This window comes from Cnephaeus nilssonii (genome assembly GCF_951640355.1).
Source record: "Cnephaeus nilssonii genome assembly, chromosome: 10".
NCBI lineage: Eukaryota > Metazoa > Chordata > Mammalia > Chiroptera > Vespertilionidae > Cnephaeus > Cnephaeus nilssonii.
The window spans coordinates 78,273,455-78,289,793 of record NC_137081.1 but is presented as its reverse complement, the minus strand read 5'-3'; the positions used below and the strand labels follow the sequence as shown (position 1 = coordinate 78,289,793).

The 16,339-nt window shown below is 38.4% G+C and overlaps 1 protein-coding gene across 5 annotated transcripts in view; it reads right to left on the bottom strand.

The window, feature by feature from the left end:
• NCKAP5 (NCK associated protein 5) overlaps positions 1–16,339 on the bottom strand; it is a 965,452-nt gene that overhangs the window by 498,483 nt on the left and 450,630 nt on the right. The gene's annotated exons all lie outside the window — the stretch shown is intronic.

Sequence of the window (16,339 nt, the reverse complement as noted above, 5' to 3'; positions counted from 1 at the left end):
CCTGACACAAGAAACTACTTCAAATTCATCTTGTATTTCCTGCTCCAGCTCTGGAATCAATCACTTCTCTAAAGAGTCTCAGTTCATTTTATTGGAGAATAGTTTTTAGAAGCCAAGACCTACCTCTAGTTACATCATTGTTTCTGGAGTGTCATTGTTTAAGCCCTTTCAGTGTACAGATCTAGGAAATATATGTATATATAGAAACCTATGCATACAGATATGTCTACATTTCTGTATATATCATCTGTGTGTATCTATATGTATAGGTATACATACATACAGTATATATATGCATGTGTGTGTGAGTTGAGTGTACAAAATATGTGTGTACATGTAAAAAAGATACACACACATATGCATAACCATGAGTTTTTACTGATAACCTCTGACCCTAAATACCACACAGTACATTTTAGCATTCTCCCTTTCCTTATTCATAACTTCTTTACCCGAGAATAAAAACCTAGTTCTCATTCTCTATGATTATTTACAATATAATTATTTGTTTAATGCTAATAAGCAAACTCAGTAGTTTCAGAATTTATAAAACATACCCTTGTGAGAAACATCTTAGCTACTTGGTTACGGCATTTATGTACCATTTTCTGTCTTTCACTTTACAGTATCCAATCAAAATATTGTATTTTAGTTACTTAGGTTGATTATTTTCTCTACCCACTTCAGTTTATTAATAATCTATAACCTAGTTACTATCTCTATCCCACTTTGGGTTCTCCTCACATCCTGATTGGTTTTAATTATGTGCTTATCTTGGGATATGTGAAACATTACTATGACTCTAGGAGTCAGAGCTATACAAAAATGCCCTGGAAATTATTCCAGATCAATTCACAGAGATCCACCCCCAGCAGCTGCAGAGACCGCCAGTGTCTATACTATAGTCTATTCAACCAAAATCCTATGTATGGGCAGTTTGCTTGTCTCCAGTATTTTTCAATCACACAAAAGGGCTGAAATGAATAAGTTTTGAGCATTTGTACTTTTGTATTGTTGCAGGTGTATCATAAGAATAGACTTCTAGAATTATGCTTGCTAGGTCTAAAGGTAAGTGCATGTGTAATTTTGTTAGCTGTTACCAAATTTCCCTTCAGAAGGATTGCACCAATTTACACTCCCATCAGTAAGCATGAGTGTTTCCCCACAACCTCACCAGCTGAATGTGTTGTAACATTATCTCGTTTTTACCTTCTGATAGGTGAGAAATGACATATCAGTAGTGTTTCATTTTGCATTTCTGTAATTATGACTGAGCTTGAATATATATTATCAAATGCCTGTGGGTCATGTTCATCTGAGTTACATGTGCATATCCCTTTCCTATTCTTTTCTATTGGATTTTTGGTCCTTTGACCCTCCGTTTTAAGGCTTTTTATATACTAGGTATATTAGCATATACATTCTAATGTGTGTTCTAATGTTGTGCCCCAGTATATCAGTCATCTTTTGACTTTGTTTACAGTGTTTTCAGTCAGCAAAATTGTTGAATTTTCATGTGAAATGTTTAAGACTTTTATTGCACCTGGAGTTTGAGTCATAGTTAGAAGGCTTTTCCATCACCAAAGTTGAAACATCTGTTTTCTTCCAGTATGTATATCATTTATAGCCCTAATCCATCTAGAGTTCATCATTTAAAGACAGAATTTTTATGGTCATGATTTAAGACCTCTTATCCATTTATTCTCATAACATTCTGAGAATTGTCTTGATTTTCCTTCTGTGACCTAGACCAAGGCTAGCTCCAGTGGTCATACACGGAGTCACTAGTGGAAGAGAAACCCCATCGAAGCTTTATGTAATCCAATCATGTTTTCTTCTTTCCCTTATTTTGTCTCTTCTGCTTGGGTCTGCCTCTGTCTGTCTCACCATCTCTCCCCCTACAGATGGGAAGCTAGAACTCCAATGATAAGCCTAATTGGGTTAGAGGCGGCAACGGAATGACTTCCTGACAGCCCATTCTTTATTTGAGGGCACGATCTGAGCTCCACACACCAGCCCTCATTGTGAAGTGTGGATGCCAGTGACCATGGTAAATCCATTAATAGGACTTGCTTCCCATTATTGGCACCATCTGAGTCTGTTGAAAATCTTAACTAGGAGTTTAATTTCTCTACAGAAGGCTTTAAATTAATTAGGGGTTTACATGCTAACAAAGACCCTGATACATCCATAAATCAATCCAGTGTAGGAGGACTATGCAGGGAGGACGTCTATTCATTGGAGACCTCAAATCCAGGATCCCTGTCGGGCACCCAACAAAAGGGTGCAGGTGTGGAATAGGCCACTGTGACAAGGGAGCCCCAATAATTATTTTGCATCACTTAAACCACAGCAGGTAATATGGCAAATCAAAGTCCCAGGCGCTAGCAAGTGAAACCCATGCTACCGTGAAAGGCCACATCATACCACGTTAACCTCTATAAATAAACTGCCATAACACTGTGATTTATTTTATACCAAGTCCAAGAATTAAAAAGACATTGATCAAAATGATCTCCTTTTTCCCCCTTTTGTTATAAATAAAAACTAACAGATGGAACCACTTTCTTTTTTTTTTTTTAAATGCACCAAACATCACTTTAAGACCTTTGAAATTGCTAATGCCTTTCATCAAACACACTCCCTTTAAGATTTACACTTGAGCTCTGTTTTTGGACTGAATGCCATTATATTCCTTTAGTTAAACATAGCATTTGTATTTTGAACCAACTTTAAAACTGCTTAACAATTATTCCTAACCTTACACATTTCCATATAATAGCACTTTTCTTTCCTCTGTGTTCTTTGATTAGAAAATACCTGTCGAAAGAAAATAACCACGAATTCGCTTTTAAATGACTCTGTATTTCATTTGTCACAATATTGTCTACATCAATACGAAAATCATGAGTGTGTGCACATGAAAAAAAAATAGACTATTTGTTTTAAATGTATTCTGGAATTCTGCTTTAAATGTGGATTTAGTCTCTTTGCAACAACAGCCTCCGCAGTATCTTCTTTGTCCAGCCTGTTTAGACCCGGCTCCCCTTCCCCAACCACAGGGTCTGACCTACATGCCAGAAGCAAATGCATTTAAGTCTGTGTAAGCAATATTCTCCCATTATTTCCTCTTGGGGCTGAAAACTTCGTTATTACACCCAACGCCCCTCCCCAAGGTGTTAAGATATCAGTATTTTAAAAATATAAAACTCAAATGTCCCAATATAAATATAACATCTCAAAAGTCATTGTGAGCTTAAACTAAATAACCCAGGTTGCAGATGGTTTCAGTTTGGAAGTAATGGAGTCAATACTATAAGAATTTTAGTGACACAGGAGGTTTCCCCCTATATATGATACAGTATAGTGTGTGTTTTCGGTCCACCTGCAATCATACATAGCATTTGGTTAGGCTAACAATGACTCAAGCCCTGCGGAGCTCATTGCCATTAGAAGCAAAGAAAAACAACAACAAACCAGAGCACTGTGTGCCAAAGAAAGGGGATTTACTCGCAGTCTCTATTCTGTCCCCATCCCTCCCACCACTACGCTGTGAAGAGGAATGAGAAGAAGTGGGGTCCAGAATGCTCTTCCCAAATCATTCCTGTGCAGCCTCCCTCAGCCTCACTTGACCCCCTTCAACTATACAGCTGTCTTCAGAATGAAAACAAGCACGGTGCCAGCCATTAAAAACAAAAACACCCCAAAACTTCCTTGGATCCCATACCTCTCTCCAGCTATCACCTTAATATTAGGCTGCTTCATACTACACGTTTGTGAAAAGTGATTATGTATTTGAAGTCTCCACTTCTATTCCTGGTGTTTTCTAGTCTAGCTTTCCATACCTGGGAGGCTCCAATGAGGCACCCCAAAACCCATCGGGTGGTGTCAGAGAAGGCCAGACAGGGAGCAAGGACTTTCATCCCTGTTGGGTGGTAAGGAGCTCCCAGATTCCACAAAGTGAGTGGAGACCACCTGAGAAATCTAGACTTCTCCTTCTGCCCAGAAGTAATCAGCCCTCCCCCACCAGGCTCTCCCCATGAGGGTGATGTCAAAGGAGCCTAAGGGAGAGACAGCATTTTCACCATTGCTTAGAGGTAATGAGGCCAAATACCCTTAGTGTCAGTGAGGACAATGCGGGGAACAGTAACAAGGCACTCCTACCCCTCTCGCACCAGGGTGGGGTGATATCAGGGCAGGCCGAGTGGAGAGCTGGCACCCCCAGTAGCAATGAGAAGCGCCACCTCGGGTGTCAGTGGAGGCTGAGGGGGGGCCTGGGCTTCTTCCAAACCTGGCAGCACTAACAAGGCAGAGCCTCCCGCTCCTCCTGCTGGGCAGTGTCAATGGAAGCCTGGCCACCCAGGAGGTTCCAATAAGACCCAGAGTTTCACAACACACACCCAACTGTCATTGAGAAAATGACTCTTCATACAAAAAAACAAGAGCTAAAATGGAATGAAAAAGGCAATCAATAGATGCCAACTCCTAGAAGACAACTTCTGAAAAAGAATGAAGTTGGAGGATGTACACTTCCCAGTTTCAAAACTTACCACTCAGTAGTACTTGTGTCACTTTATTACTGCAGTAATTAAGACAGTACTCTACTGGCGCAAGGATAGACATCAAGGTCAACAGGAAAGAACTGAAAGTCCCGTAACAAACCTTCACATTCATGTCAACTGATTTTAACAAGGGTGCCAAGACAACTCAATGGGGGGGAAGAACAGTCCTTTCAATAAATGACACGAGAAAAAACTCGATAGCGATGTGCAAAAGAATGAAGTTGGACCCCTTCCTTAAACAACACTAAAACTAATTCAAAGCTTTCTTAGAGATAAAACCAAAATATATGAGAAAAGAAAAAATAGATAAATTGGAGTTCTTCAAAATTAAAAACTTACATGGAATGTATAAATCACTTTGGGGTAAGTAGATATAATTATGGTATTGAGTCTTTCCCTCCAAGAATATAGATATATCTCTCCACTAATTTTGGTTTATCTTTATAATGTTTAGTAATTTCTGTATCAATACAGTCCTAAAAAGGAATGTATGCCTCTTTAGAAACTATTTTAAGCACTATCTTCTTTAAAGTATACTTAGTAAGATTTAATGACTGACAAGTAGGAATTTTGTTGACTTTTGTATATTCATTTTATATCCAACAATCCTCTAAAAATTTATCTAAAGAGTCCCTTCAATTTTTTTATTTATATGATCATTATTTTTAAATATTACAAACTGTTCTTTTATTCCCAACGCTGTTATCATTTTCTTATTTGGTTGCACTTATTAGGACCAGACACACAGCAATGCACAGAAGCAGTGACAGGAGGAGTCCTGCTCTGGTTACAGATTTTCCAAGGAATGCTTCTAACATGTTACCATTAAGTGCAATGTTTACTGAAGATTATCAATAAATTTCCTTTGTCAATAAGGAAATTCCCTTTTATTCCTGGTTGACTACATTTTTTAAAATTATCAAAAACTGATATTGACTTTCATCAAATGTTATTCTATATCTATTAAGATGGTGTTTTCTCTATTTGATCTATTACTCGTGTCAATTATATTAATGCATTGTCTAATTTTAAGCTATCTTTGCACTCCTGAAATAAATACCATTTGAAAGAAGCCTCATAAAAATGAGTTGGCACCTAGCACTCAGATCTCGGTTTTAAATACCTTTGTGCATTAAAAGGAACCAGTGCTCCTTGGAAAATGGCCATTTCTAAGACTGTAACAGGAAATACACAAATGAAGCATCATGTATGCCAGAAAATAAGAAAATACTGAGATAAAAAACAGAAAAGGAAGGGAAGAAAAGGAAGGGAGGAAAAAGAAGGGAGGGGGAGGGAGGGAGGGAGAGAGGGAGGGAGGGAGAGAGGGAGAGAGGGAGAGAGGGTGGGAGGGAGGAAAAACAACACAATGGTAGGAGTATGTCAGAGAGATAAATTTGCCAACTAAAAGAGTTCCTAATGGCCAAAACTGGAACAATTTGAGCAACACAATAAAGTAGTTTATATTGGTTTAAATTCCAAAGTATAAAGTAAATAGCTATGCATGCATTGTGATATAAATAACTGAATAAATAAATAAGGAGGAATATACAAATGTTCCAGGCAGAAGAATTCAAAATAATTTATGCAGATACTTCACCCTCAAGGAGGTGAAGCACAATGCTCTCCATCTCAAGTATGGGCTGTGCATGGTAACTTCTTCCAAAGAGAACAGTAAGAAGGGGGTGAGGGGAGAGGTACGTCACAGTGGAAACCTGACAGACATTGCTTCAGCCAGGTGACCATGCTCACCTACACAGTGACAAGTCCAATTGATAATATGCAACCTTGATAGGATGTAATTAAAAAGACATTTTAACTTGTGGTCTACTTTCCAAAAAATATATCCCAATCTAATCATGAGAAAGACATCAGACAACTTTCAATGAGACAAATCCCCCCAAATACCTAACCAGTTCTCAAAATGTCCAAGTTCGTCAAAAACAAGGGAAGTCTGAGTATCTGTCACAACCAAAAGATCTTAAGGAGATATGACAGGTAAGTGTAATGGGTCCTGGATACGATCCTGAAATGGAAAAAGGACATCAGGTGAAACTGTAATGTATCAATATTGGTTCATTAGTTGTGACAAATGTACGATGCAAATGCAAAATGTTAATAATTGGGGAATCTTGGTACCTTGGTATGCGGCATATGGGAAATCTCTGTACTATCTTTGCAATTCATATATATATAAAACTTTCCTAAATGTTGTTTATTTTAAAAAGTGAGTTGGGGATAGTTTTCTCATTGTCTTTTTCAGCACCAGTTTGTATAAATAGTATCTCCACACTAAAGGTACGCTTGAACTCCGCTGTAAAATCATCAGAGCCTGGCAGCTTTTAGGATGCATATTTTTAAAAAATAGCATATAAATTTTTAAACAACTATAAAAGTAGAAAGAAAAGCATAATATAACTTCTACAGTTATAAAATATGGCCTTTTTTTTCATCTAAACTCACCTACTTCCCTTTTCTAAAATTATTTTGAAGCAAACCCAGACATTACAGCATTTCACTGGTAAATATTTCTGTATGTACACCTAAACAATGTGGACTAAGAAAACCACAACCATAATACCAAGAATATAAATGAATATTAATGATAATCCTTAATATCATCAAATACCCAGTGCTCACATGTCTAATTGTCTTATGATTGTTATGTGTATGTGAATAAATTAGTATTGCTAAAATGTTTTCTAGTTTCTTTCTTCATTTTCAGCTTCATTGGCTTCTGTTTTGTTCCATTATTTCTTTCTCTTCTTTCTTGAGGTTTATTTTATTATTCTTTATTAGTTCTTGAGTTGGAGATTAATCAATTTAAATCTTTTCTTTTTCTATCTACTCCATGCATTTAAAGTGATACATTACACCATAAATATTAATTTTATATCTCATAAGTTTGTGTATATTTGGTCTTTTCAGAGTCATTCAGCTGAAATACTTTTAATTTCCCTTGTGTTTGTTTAAAATGAATTACTTAAAGTATTTTACTGAATTTTCAAAGTGATCCATTTTTTGGCTGTTACTGATTTCTGATATCATTGACTAAAGTCAGGGATCATGAAAAGTATGACATTGATGCATTTGTATAATAACTATTCTATGTTATAAATTTCATGGAGCTAAGACTCCATTTATTATTCTCTGCTGGATATGTTCTATAGATAAATGAGTAAAGCAAAATGCAGGGCCTATTTCCAAAATTTAGTAAATATTCCAAAACCTGTCCTAAAGTTTGGTACCTACCATTCTAAACTCTTAGAAAGTCATGTCCACTTGGCTTTCTAACTTACTAAGTTGGCTTTTGTAAGAAAGAAAAAAAAAAACACACTCCTGGCTCTTTTTCCAAATATATATTGTGGGTATATTTTAGCCAATGTAAACCCTGAGAATGATGCTTTTCTCTTTGGATGAGACTTTAACCTGAGCTGCCTTGACTGTTTTTAACACCAGTAAATTAACAAAAAGAGACAAGTGCAAACTTTCCATGCTGATAAAATCCCAGTTTTTTTCCAAAATAAGTTGCATTTTTATACATTGATAGTAACAAACTAGCAGGAAAAAAATTAAGAATACAATCGCATTTACAATTACATCAAAAAATAAAGTGGGGGAAAAAAAGAGACATATGTACTACTATTTGTAATACCATAAACAATAAATTTTTTTAAAAAAAGAAAAGAGCTAGGAATAAATTTGACCACGGGGGTGAAAGAACTGTACACTGAAAAGCATAAGACCTGATGAAAGAAATTGAAGAAGACACAAAGAAATGGAAAGGTATTCCATGCTCATGGATCAAAAGAAAGAACATTGTTAAAATGCCCATACTACACAAAGCAACCTACAAAGTCAAGGCAATCCCTATCAACATTCCAATGGTATTTTCCACAGAAATAGAACAAACAATTCTAAAATTTGTATGGGACCACACAAAAAAAAAGAAAGAAAAGAAAAGAAAAGAAAAGAAAAAGCCCAGAATAGCCAAAGTAATCTTGAGAAACAGAACAAAAATGGAGGCATCAAACTTCCTGATTTCAAATATTTTACAAAGCTACAAGTAATCAAAACAATTGTATTGGCATAGAACATAGATCAATGGAATGAAATAATGAGTCCAGAATTAAACCCACATACATGTGGTAGATTGATTTATGACAAAGGAGCCAATAATATAAAATGAGGAAAGGACAGTCTCTTCAATAAATGGTGTTGGTAAACCCAGATATATAAGAACCCAAATATATAAGAATTCAAAAAACTCAAAAGCCAAAAAATAAACAATTCAATTTTAAAAATGGGCAGAGGATCTGAAAAGACATTTTTCCAAAGAAGGCATACTGATGGCCAACAAGTCCTTGAAAGGTGTTCACATCAGGAATCATGAGGGAAATGCACATCCAAACCACAATGAGATAGCACCTCTCACCTGTCTTAGTGGCTGTCATCAAAACACAAGTAAGAAGTGCTGGCAAGGATATGGAGAAAGGCAACCCTTGTGTACTGCTGAGAGGAATGTAAATTGGTGCAGCCACTATGGCAAATAGTATGGAGGTTCCCCCCAAAATTAATAATAGACCTACCATATGATCTAGCAGTTCCACATCTGGGTATTTATACCAAGTTGATAAAATCACTGTGTTCAAAAGATGTCTGCACCCCCATGTTCACCGCAGCATCGTTTGCAATTGTCAAGGCATGGAAACAATCTAAGTAAGCTGCCAATGGATGAATAAACTAAATAGCCATACATATTATACATATGCTATATAATAAAGAGGCAATATGCAAATTGACCATCACTCAAACACACAAGATTGCCACCCCCATGTGGTCAAAGATGGCCACCCCCATGTGGACACAAGATGGCCACCACAAGATGGCCGGCAGGGGAGGGCAGTTGTGGGCAATCAGGCCTGCAGGGGAGTGCAGTTAGGGGTGACCAGGTTGGCAGAGGAGGGCAGTTGGGGGGGGACCAGCCCTGCAGGGGAGGGCAGTTGGGGGGAACGAGGCTACCAGGGGAGGGCAGTTGGGGGTGACCAGGCCTGCAGGGGAGGGCAGGTAGGGGTGACCAGGCCAGCAGGGGAGGGCAGTTGGGGGTGACCAGGACTACAGGGGAGGGCAGGTAGGGGTGACCAGGCCAGCAGGGGAGGGCACTTAGGGGCAACTGGGCTGGCAGGGGAGCAGTGAGGCATCAATAAGGCTGGCAGGAGAGTGGTTAGGGGGTGATCAGGCTGGCAGGAAGAAGCGGTTTGGGGCAATCTGGCAGGCAGGCAGGTGAGCGGTTGGGAGCCAGTAGTCCTGGATTGTGAGAGGGATGTCTGACTCCCGTTTAGGCCTGCTCAGAATATTATTCAGCCATAAAAAAGTAGGAAATCCTTTTGTTTGCAATAACATGGATGGATCTTGAGAGTATTATGCTAAGTGAAATTAGTCAAACAGAAAAGACAAATTCTGTATGATCTCACTTATATGTAGTATCTTAAAAAACTGAACTCAAAGATATAGAGAACCGATTAATGGTTGTCAAAGGTGGGAGAGGGTCAAAAAGTAAAAATTTTCAGTTATAAAATAAAGAACTCCTGAGTGCATAATGTATAGCATGGTGACTGTAGTTAGTAATAGTATTTTGTATCTTTGAAAGTTGGCAAGTTTCTTGCGATGAGAGCTAAAGAGTTCTCATCACAAGAAAAAAAATGTGTAACTGTGTGAGGTGATAGATGGTAACCAGACTTATTGTGATGATTACCTCAAATCCTAATATTATGTACCCAAAACAAATATGCCAACTATACCTCAATTTTTTAAAAAGCTTAATTCACCTTTCCCTATCCAACCTTGCGTCCTGGACTACCAGCGGTTAGAAAGTAAGCTGTAGCACACACTGGGCTAATGTGAAAACCCATTTTCTAATTCTACCAAAACCCAAGACTGACCCTAAGAAAGCTAGGAGAATTGGCATTTTTAGGGACTATAGCTTCATGCCCCTCTTACTCCTGGATTTTCAAACTCTGACTTTCTCCTTCTTGGTGGCCGTCTGTCTGTCAGAGGCCAGATCCTACAGCTGTCTAAACAGCTGTCCAGCAATGGCAAGGAGAACGGCACACTGGGCAAAGTCCTGATAGTTCACCAAGGCAATGACCCTTGGCTTTTGTGCAGTGTTCCTGTTTTCATGTGTCTCTTAAGTTAAAAGAAATTATTTCTTCCTTTTTAATTAACAAGTATTGGACACTGTGACTTTTGCTTTTTACAAGTTACTCAAAGGAAAAATATGCTCACATGTGTTGAGGGCAGAGAACAGCAGGTTAAAAGTAAGACTAGGTGGAAACCTCTCAAACACTATGCAGATGTTAGAAGAGACCCCGGGTGTTAAACAAAGATCCCCTGGAAACCAGGAACAGATACAGGCCCAGGAGTGAAGTTTCTTCCAAGTGGTTCTGTCCACGTTAGTATCAGCTAACCCAGCCAACTCAGGACTAGTGCCATAGCTGACTGTCTACACCGAGGCACTGAAGAGCAAGACCTGGGGAGGGCTACTGATACTGCAAGTCTGCCTCATTCTCCAACAAGGACGGTCCAGACGTCCCGATCTCCCTACATCCTCAAGCTCTCCTTTCTCTCAAATTCTTTATCCAACTATCAATATCTCAACCTTTGATCATTACTCCTTGGATGTGCATTGTGCAAAATAAACAAAAAGGAGGCATGGTTATGAATTTAGCTGGTAGGACAGTAGGGTAACACCAGGCCAGTGTCTGAATAGGTGGATGCAGGAAAGAGGGCATCTTCTAACCAGGTAAGCAGGGACCCTGTGTCTCCTTAGTGCCTTTAGATGTGTAATGAAGAAATGGTATCTTTATTTTTCCCAAATAGAAAGTAGTCACTGGATGATAAGAAACCATAGAATGCTGAGGTACTGAATAATTATAGCCCAAGCATTTTAATAAAATTGTGCTTGGTAGGATATTAGTGCTCTGCAGATACAAATATCTCTTCAATCAAAAACAAAGATGAACTAACAGTGGGGAGAAGTAATATTCTTCTAAAATAAAACAAAATAAACATAAGAAAACAGCAATTCTATTTAAGCCATCCTATCTAATAAAAGGGTAATATGCAAATTAACCATCACTCAATCACAAAGATGGTACCACCCATAGCAGCTGGGGCATTGGACGCTAGCAGCATCACCCTGGCAACGAGTCCCATCATCCCATGTGCCCTGGCCCACAGAAGGAGGGAGGGCGGGCCTCTGGCCAGAGGCTGGCCGGGGCACAGGACACTGGCATCATTGCAGGCCAGGCTGAGGGACCCCCCCCTCCATGCACAAATTGTTTATATAACTTGAAATACTCTAAGATATTTTATTGTATCATAAGTACATATAAAATATTTTTGCTATTTAACAAATACATATTACTAACTCTTACTTCTATTCAATAAGTAAAATTGTCTTTATCAGTTTGCAGAAAAAAATATGATCACAAGAGCTCTGGATGGTATGTTCAGTGGTTAGAGTATTGGCCCAAGCACCAAAGGGTTGTAAGTTTGATTCCTGGTCAAGGTCATGTACCTGGGTGGCTGATTTGATCCCTGGCATGCAGGAGGCAGCCAGTTTCCCAGTCTCTCTCTCTCCCTTTCCATCTCTCTCCATAAAAGTGAATGGAAGAGTATGGTTAGTCCAGTAATTGATCTATATTGACATCCATATTGACATAGGTATTTGGACTATGATAAAGGTTAAATGGCTCAATAAATGATGCAAAATGACTATTGATTTGCAAAAACATTATTTTTAATCCTTACCTCACACCAATTTAACTCTACCCAGAATTTTCAAAGATTTACATGCAGAAAATAAAAACTATATATATTCTAGAAGATCATGAGAATGAATATCTTTATAACTCTTGGGTGGAATGGACCTTTTCACATATAACAAAATTTAAGATGACATTGGAGTCTGAAGGACAGAACAGATCTTGCAGTAAACCGAGCCTGTGAGAGGAAGCACAAGCTGAAACACAAATTTCCCAGAATTAAGAGAAATATAATCTTATAGCCATTTGTGAAAAATACTGAAAGGTAAGTATGTAAACAATGTTTGTAGTTATTTCATGGAAGGAAGAGTTAAGAACAAAGGAAGCAAATCTGAAACATCTAATATTGAAAGAAAGCCTCCCCAAAGACTTGAGTTAACAGAACAATAGAGCATGCAGAATCCATACAAACCAATAAAATACCATGTCCAAGTTCATACAACTAACAGCTGGTAGAGCTAGGCTTTGAATCCAGACCTATCTCATCCTCAAGCTCGTGTTCTTCCTCCCACACATGTGTCAACTTGTCATCAAAAGGGAACCTCTCTGCGGGCAGGGTGGTGCCCTGGAGTGCATCCAGATCAGAAAAGGAACATTATTGGAAAACCTGGTGAAATTCTAATGAAGTCTGGAGTTTAGTTAATACTAACATGGCAATGTTAATCTCTTAGTTTTGATAATTATATTATAGTTACGTTCAGATGTTAACACTACAAAACTGGTTAAATAGCATGCAGGTGTGCAACTTTACTGAAAGTCTAAAATCATTCCCCAATAAAAAGTATGTTAACAAAATAAAACAAATATCAAAAGAATGGTGCCTTGGGTACTATTCCTAAAACGTATAAGTAAAGAGATTTATTGCATTAAGTCAAATTGTAATAAAGGCATGCTTTGCAATAAAGACATTATTTATAACAGGTTCATTGATTATAACAGGTTTAATGATTTTAAAAATAACTACAGTAGGTCCTCAGGTTACATCGGAGATCCTTTCCTACAGCGCAACGTAATGCGATTTTCGCTGTAAGTCGGAACCCACCTACATAAGCACCTAGGTCACTCACATGGAGCACATGCACAGCAGTAATGAAGTGAAACAGCCAAAAAAATTTAAAAGAAAGATTCCTGACCTTTACTTGTGGTAAATAAATAATAAAAAAACATAAAGCACATATGTACATACGTCGAAATGATGGAACTTTTTTTTTTAATAAATAAATGGGAGATGGCGACGTAACCACGAAAGGACATACGTCGAGTCCGACGTAACCCAAGGACTGCCTGTACCTGCCTCAATTATATAGCTTTTTTGAAAATATTGTTTAAATAACTTTTTGAACACCATTTCTCTTTTCGTGTGGATCAAAATATAGAATTCTCTATATAGTAGTCTTTTAAAACAAGAGGTGATCTAGTTGTGATGAAGTCTTTTCCATTTCTGCTACAGGCATGACAAAAGTCCTGGGCTTGGAACAGCAAGAATTAAATTTGGAGGATTAATAGAACTGCCTGATTTAAGGAGCTGTCAGATGAAAGAACCAGGACTTCAGAAATAAATGAATCCTAAGAGCAAAAAAGCTCAAGCCTATAATTAAGTAGAAAACTCAGGGGGGTTTGACTAGGTAAGGAAAGAGGAAAAAATATTGAAAAACAAACAGAATAAAGGACATTAAAAAAAATGAGGGCTTATGGTGTCTCTATGGAATGGAAGTGTGATAAATTATGAAAGGGGGAAATAACAGTAATAAGAAGAGCGGTAAATCCAATCAAATCACAGGCTTCCAAAAGCGCCAGTCACCCAGAGCAGGAACCAGGGAAGCCCGGGGACATGGGTGACTTACCCTCTGCCCCATCACTGCTCTGACATCATCTTCTCCTGTTTGCCCTCTCCCCCACTCCCCTCCAGCCATCCTGTCCCATGCTTTCTCAGGCAGCAGCCTTTGCACTTGCTCATCTCTCTGCCTGGAATGCTCCTCCTGGAAGGGGGTGCATGGTTCACTCCTGCACCCACTTTGATTTTTGCTCAAATACTAATTTTTCAGTGATTTAATACTGAAATTAACATAGCTATGCCCTAAACTCCCCACGCCCCCTACCTTGATATTATTTTCTCATGGCTATTCCCACTATCCAACACTCTAATTACATGGAATGTATGTTTCCACAACTTCTAGAATGTAAACTCTCAGACTCTTGCCTGTTTGTGTTTTTGTGTGTTTTTTTTTTTTTTCACCACTGTTTCCCCAGTGCCTAGAATGTTACTGGACACATAATGGGTGCTAAATCAATCAATGCATAAATGTGACTCTTTCATTACCGCCGTTAAATTAAGAGTAATAAAACACCGGAAACTTTTCCAAAGTTATTTGATAGCAATCAAAGTTACCTTTTTGTGTGTGTTTTCTGCACTGAACAATTACTTCTATAATGTTTTAAAAGAGGGTTTTGTTTTGTAAAAGACAAGAGAGTTAATCTGTGATGATTTCATCTCCGGCTCATTCACTGTCAGAGTCAGAAAGATATACTCTTCAGAGGCCTGTTCTTTTTATGAGCTTAAGTATTATTTAGTTATTATCAGAAAGGGCTCACCATCATACAATCTTTCTATGAAAAAATGTCCAGTGGCATGATCCACGAAGCTGATGGGATCATGGATCATACAATTCCAACCTCCTAGTTTTAAAAATGAAGCAACTGAGACCGGAGAAAGCCTTCCTCACTGTCAGTGGAGCACAGCTGAGGAATAAGAATAAGCCCTGAACAAGAGTGAAATACTGAGGAATGGCCTAGCCCTCGACGTTTTGCAGTGCAGGAAAACACCAGATTGAAGGTTTTCAGTTTACCATTAGACTAAACCTTCATTTTCTCCAACTTATTTCCAACTCATTACTCAAAAATGCTTGTGAGCAGTTGCTTCGTATTATTTGAACATTCCTCGTTGCGTTAAGATCAGGAGCAGAGCAAACCACATGATCCCCTGAGTATTTTAGCTGCTCCACAGCCAAGGTACCTTCCAGGGCCCAATCAAAATGGAGCCCCTTGCTGTAGCCCGTTGCTATCCCTCTTCAGAGAAGTTTGAGGCCAGCATATTTTTAAAATCTTACTCTTCAGTGGCTTGATTATCAATGAACTCTCATGAAATGAAATGGCAGCAGCTTTCAGGATCTAAAAATGCATCACTTCCCTTTTTCAAAAAAAGCTAATTCTTTTGCTGAAAAATTGTACATGTGCTATTGTATTGTCATAAGTGGGGAAAAATCTGGCATGAAATTTCCCCCCTCAGAGGTAGCAGCAGCAGTTAATCCACATATGCACATGGGTCGCCAGACAGCTATCTCCGATGTTAGAGAAGAATACAGGCACATACTCTGGCAAAGACCATACATAAAATAAAGTTGAAATGGACCAAAAAACCACACTGACTTTTAGTACAATTCAGAACGCAGTTTTCTAAATGACACATGCTGAAAAGGACAGGGAGAGATGCCCTTCGAACAGCGAGAAGAAAAGAATAATATACAATGACATTAGCAAACATCTAAGTGTCCCTTAGTGTGGTTTGTATTTGAGGTCTGAAGAACTGAGATGCTTGACTCAGGTTGAACTGTCCTTATCTGAAAATCTAAGATTGCTCATTTATGGATATTGTGCTCACAGCTGGAAGCCTGGGCATTCAGTAGACCAAGAAAATGAAGCCTTATTACCATGTGAACATTTGAACATCCTCTTCAAAGCCCAAATAGTTATTTTTCATAATCTCTTTGTCTCTCCCTCTCTCTCTCTCATTCTCCTCTCTGTAAATGGCAGAGCTGTCTATACTACATTATAAACACATTACGTACAAATACAGCATTCAGTTTGCTGCAAGCAAATATTTTTTTAGCTTTCCTTCATGAGACAAAATGCCTTTCAAACCAGGGACCTTTGGAGGGGGTGCAGGATCAGGGTGGA